This window comes from Suncus etruscus, chromosome 11, assembly GCF_024139225.1.
Source record: "Suncus etruscus isolate mSunEtr1 chromosome 11, mSunEtr1.pri.cur, whole genome shotgun sequence".
Classification (NCBI taxonomy): Eukaryota; Metazoa; Chordata; class Mammalia; order Eulipotyphla; family Soricidae; genus Suncus; species Suncus etruscus.
This window is the reverse complement of record NC_064858.1, coordinates 4,939,349-4,944,940: the sequence shown is the minus strand read 5'-3', so window position 1 is coordinate 4,944,940 and position 5,592 is coordinate 4,939,349. Positions and strand designations below refer to the sequence as shown.

At 40.5% G+C, this 5,592-nt stretch overlaps 1 pseudogene; it reads left to right on the top strand.

The window, feature by feature from the left end:
* Positions 1-2,369: 2,369 nt before the first annotated feature.
* LOC126022913 (polyadenylate-binding protein 1-like) lies at positions 2,370-4,998 on the top strand (annotated as a pseudogene).
* The last annotated feature ends 594 nt before the right edge of the window (positions 4,999-5,592 follow it).

Sequence of the window (5,592 nt, the reverse complement as noted above, 5' to 3'; positions counted from 1 at the left end):
TCAACGTTCAGGGACCAGGAAGTGACTTTTGATTCCTAGAAACATCAAGGTATATTTTCCTCTATTACTGCAGGGTATAAGGATGCTTTTTCTATCTTAATGATTCAAGATGTACGTGAGAAGCTCAGACAGCTTTATACTCACTGAAGTTTATTTTCATGTGGCCAAAGAAAAGATAGAAACAGTTTATATATACATTAAGGTGTCTTTTGGAGTTCAGGATTTAAAAGTAACATGAACAAGCTCTAACTAGAGTGACTGTTATGGCCACTGGATATTGAATAGAGAAATCAGAGATCTCAGAGAATTCCAAAGAAGATTCTCTCAGGAAAATCTTCATGGCTTTCCAAAGAAGACATGAGGGAATGAATAAATTTGGGCCATTTTGTCTTCCTCTTGTTTGCTTCTGAACTGTTTGCATCTACAAAAATTTTTTGCCTTGGCAAACTGGCCAAATATTTCTGTTTCCTGGGAGAAAAGAAATCATTTATAATGTCTGTGTTTTATGGGTCTTAGCTTTATCCCCACTCATGACTTAGTTTCTCTGAATTTTAACCTCCTTCCAACCTGGAAAACTCACCCCCAAACTCACCTAGTTTCTAGAGCTGGAAAACTCAACCTGAAGAGATGGGTCTGTCGAAGTTGACCTAGTGACCTTTTGACTTAGGGCATAGAGAGTAGGGTCATAATACATACATATGGCTGTTGAATTCTCACAGAATTTTCTTAAACTACTTATTTAGCAGATCCTTGGGTAATGGCACTAAAAGTAATTTCCCTGATATCAAATTCTCACTCTGTGTATAAGCCACTTTGTTGCATTGGTGGTGACCTCAGGTTCTGGTAATCAGACAGATCTAGTATCAGTTAGTTCTCTTCTTGTGAACTGTGTATTCTAAATCAGTTCCTTAATTTTCTCTAGTTCTAGTTTTATTTGCTGTAAAATAAATAAACCTCACCAATCCACATAGGATTTTTACATGTAAAAAAAATAAGACAATGCAAATGCAATAACTAAAATAAAATGTTCAACATGGTAGTTGCAGAAAGTAGGTGCTCAATAAATAGTCACAGTTTATAATATTGGTGAATTTGGCATGTCACCACAAGTATAGTGATGCCTTAATATGGCATCTGCCCTAGTTTATTACTGGATGCACATTGATTGTCTCATGGGAAACCTGTCTGATTCATATGTTCTAAAGAGACTAACTGGACTAGGCTAATTTCTATTCCATTTCCTATTCATAACTCTTTTCCTTACATAGCACAACACACACACACAACACAACTGCAGAAAGCACAAGTCACCTTCACAGATAAGCATGGTGTATCATTCACATTTTTTTGATTCAATGTTATAAGCAAAATCAAAAGCAGATGGTGAAAATGCAGCTCAAAGCCAGATTCCCCCATCTCACCATATTGACTTGCTGACATTTTCTCAAAGAGCATGTGAAAGACCTCTATTGTAGAATGAACTCAACCTACACAGGGCCCAAAGCATCTCAAAGGAATATTTCTTAAAGGGAAATTGTCTTTTAGATGTGTTTTGCTTGGAACAGAGGAGGGAGAGGAAGAGAAAGAGGCAGAAGAAGAACAACAATGGCAACAATAATAACATAACACATGCTTTGTGTTTGGTGCCTCACAAATGCAAGAGCTAACTGTGGGTCTCCAAGAGAATTTTCTAGATCCCATGGATGCATTTGGAGAGCATTGGGGACAGATTGTGAGTATTCATGATCTTGAGTGCAACTGAATTGCGACTGAGTGGGAAAAGCACTTTTAAAAGAGAGTGGAAAGGATACCTCTAACAACTGTGGGTATGCTCCATGAAGTGAGTATATGGTACACAAAAGAAAGCTAGAAGAAACATCCATTTCCCTGTAACCTAAAGATAAGCACACAGTGGTGAAGCTAAAGAGAAGAGTCCTTTGCTCCGTGTTTGTTCTTTGATGCATTCTTAGTGATGAACCATCTTGAATTCCTTCTCTGCCTGCACAGAGAGTATGTCTCATAGGTGTGAGTGTTGGTGTGAAGGGTCACCTATCTTGGGTCAAAAAAGAAATAAAAAAATAATAATGTGCTTGCTGAGTACCCATCCATTTTAAATTTTTTCATGTGTTTGGCTTGCAAAAAAGAAAAAGAGGGGAAGGTTGATCTTTTGTCTATAACAGGTATGTTGAACATTTAGTTACTGGAGAACTCAAGGTTTTATGGTACAGACATGGAAAATATAGTCTCTCATGGCAATATATCCCTCATCACCTTCGAAGCACAATAAAACTGTAGATTGGGAAAAGAGAAAACATTTGCAAAGTGGGGGTGAGACTGTGTTCTACATTACAAGTACATGTCAGCGAGTGATGTTTCTGGTTAAGCAAGTATCAGGAAGTTCAAAGAGGGTAACATATACCTTTGTACATCTGTGGAGCTTCGGGTTCCGGAATGTGGACTTTGTGAATCAAAGGTAACTGCACTCACGAGAGCTCCAGTGACAGGCTGACAACCGAGTTTCTTCGTGGTCAGTGGCCAAAGCATCAGAGGATCCTAGCGACAGGAGTAGATCAATTTTCCCACTGATCAATGTCAACTCTTCAATACTCTGAGAAATATCAATACTGTCTTAACACAATGACCTCTGAGGGGTGGTAGGTAGCTGTAGAACCCAACCTTGAGTGACATGAGCACATCATTCCAAATAAAAGTCTGTGCTAGTTGCATTTCTGTGTGTGTGTCCTACAGCCTCGGTTGGTGGCTGGCGGTCTGCAAACTGGCATAGACTTGCAGACATGTCCTGTATTTGCAGAAACTTGATGCTGCTTAACCCACAGTGGATTTTACTGTTCCAGTGTGGTGACAGTCCCCAGTCTTTGGAATGGAGAGAACCCAAGGATTCTGGGCAAAGCAACTAGAATAGAAAGAAAATTGGCGATATGAACATGGTACAATTTGTGTTTGTGGAACTGGGATAATTTTTAATGTCATCATTGCGTGCAACTTTTACTCTATGGACATTTAGACACCTCAGAAGCCAGGAGGCAAGGATGTTATAGCTTAAATAAGAAAAAATATAAAATAGGTGGAATATCTGATCTCTTCTAGAACAAAATGCCTTTTTGATGATGCTGACTTTTATTGGTCTCAAAAACCAAAACTCAAAAGTCAAACAAATCACAAACATCACAGAGAATAATGTGAATTCTATAAATTCTGTATCACAAAATAACTGAACATCCCACTCCCTCCCCTAGCCTGGCCACTGGCCCAACACTCACACTCTGCCTCCTCCTCTTCCTCCTCTTCACAGCAAGGTGCCCTGCAGGAAGTCATGCCAAGATAAACTCCAAAAGCCCCCAGCTACCCCATAGACTCATTCTATGTGGGGGACCTGCACCCCAATGTGCCTGAGGTGATGCTCTAAAAGGAGTTCAGCCTAACAGAGTCCATCCTTCCCATCCAGGTCAGCAGGGACATGATTACCCACCTCTCCCTGGACTACGCTGTGTGAACTTTCAGCAACCGGTGGATGCAGAGCATGCTTTGGGCAACATGAATTTTGATGTCATAAAAGGCACACCTGTCCACATCATGTGGTCTCAAAAGGATCTGTCCCTTGCAAAAGTGGATTGGGCAACATATTCATTAAAAATTTGCATAAAGCCATTGATAACAAATGTATGACTCATTCTCTGCTTTCAGCAACATCCTTTCATGTAAGATGGTTTGTAATGAAAATGCCTCCTAGGGTTATGGATTTGTACATTTTGAGACACAGGAGGCAGTAGAATGAGCTATTGAGAAAATGAATTGGATGCTGCTGAATGATCACAAAGTATTTGTTGGATGGTTAAACTCTTGGAAGGAGGGGCCGGAATGATGGCGCTAAAGGTAAGGCATCTGTCTTGCAAGTGCTTGCCTAGGACTCACCAGGATTTGATCCCCCTGAGTCCCATATGGTCCCCAAGCCAGGAGTGATTTCTGAGTGCATATCCAGGAGTAACTTCTGAGCGTCAAATGGGTGTAGCCCCCCAAAAACAAACAAACAAAAAGTCTTAGAAGAAACCAGAAGCAGAATTTTGAGTAGGGGCAAAAGAGTGCACCAATGCTTACATCAAGAATTTTGGAGAAGACATGGATGATGAATGCCTTAAGGATCTCTTTGTCAAGTTAGGCTCGGCTCAAGTGTAAAAGTAATGATTAATGAAAGCAGAAAATTCAAAGGTTTTGGATTTGTAAGCTTCAAAAGGCATAAAGATGCTCAGAAGGCTGTGGATGAGATAAATAAAAAAGAGCTCTATGGCAAACATATTTATGTTGGTTGAATTCAGAAGAAAAGTGGAGCAGCCCAGACAGAACTGAAGTGCAAATTTGAACAGATGAAGCAAGATCAGATCACCAACTACCAGGCTGTTAACCTTTATGTGAAAAATCTTAATTATGGCATTGATGATGGACATTTTTGGAAAGAGTTTTCTCCATTTGGTACAAAGATTAGTGCAAAGGTTATGATGGAAAGTGGTTGCAGCAAAGGGTTTGGTTTTGTATGTTTCTCCTCCCCAGAAGAAACCACCAAAGCAGTCACAGAAATAAATGGTAGGATTGTGGCCACCAAGCCATTGTATGTAGCTTTACCTCAGCACAAAGAAGAGTGCCAGGCCCACCTCATGAACCAGTACATGCAGAGAATGGTGAGTGTGCAAGGAGTGCCCAACCCTGTCATCAACCCCTAACAGCCAGCTCTTCCTTTAGGTTACTTCATGGCAGCTACCCATAGACTCAGAACCAAGCCAAGTACTATCCTCATAGCCAAATAACTCAACTAAGACCACGTCTGTACTGATTTATCAGGGTGCCAAACCTTATCCATTCCAGAACATGCCCAGTGCTATCCACACAGCCACTCCTAGGCCACCATTTAGTATGCCGAGACCAGCATCTTCCCAGGTTCAACAAATCATGTCCATCCAACATATTGCTGACATGTCAACATAGACCATGAGCCCATATCCTCCTGCCATGGCCACTCCTGCTGTCCCCACCATTTCTCAGTACACCATGGGTGTGGGCAACCTTCAACAGAAGCTCAACATGCAGCCATGGGTCACCATGCAGCAGCCTGCTGTCCATGTACAACAAGGTCAGGAGCCTTTGACTGCTCCCGTGGTGGCATCTGTTCCTCCTCAAGAGCAAAAGCAAATATTGGCTTTTCTTCTCATTCAGGCCATACATCCTACTCTTACTGGTAAAATTACTGGCATGTTATTAGAGATCAACAATTCAGAACTTTTTCATATGCGTGTGTCTCCAGAGTCTCTCCATTCTAAAATTGAAAAAGCTGAAGCTGTATTACAAGCTGTGGAAGAGACTGCCTGGGGACCACTCGTATTCCAAATGTCTAAATTGATCAAGAACCACAAATAGAAAGTTGTGCTTCACCGAAGTAAAGATATGTAGACATCAAACATCTTAAATGCTATAAAAATGCAAAATATGAATAAATTTTAAAAAAGGAAAGGAAACTTTGAAAGGAATCTTCTATGTTGAAAATCTCAGTTGAATCATGATAAGATACAATTAGATTAAAAT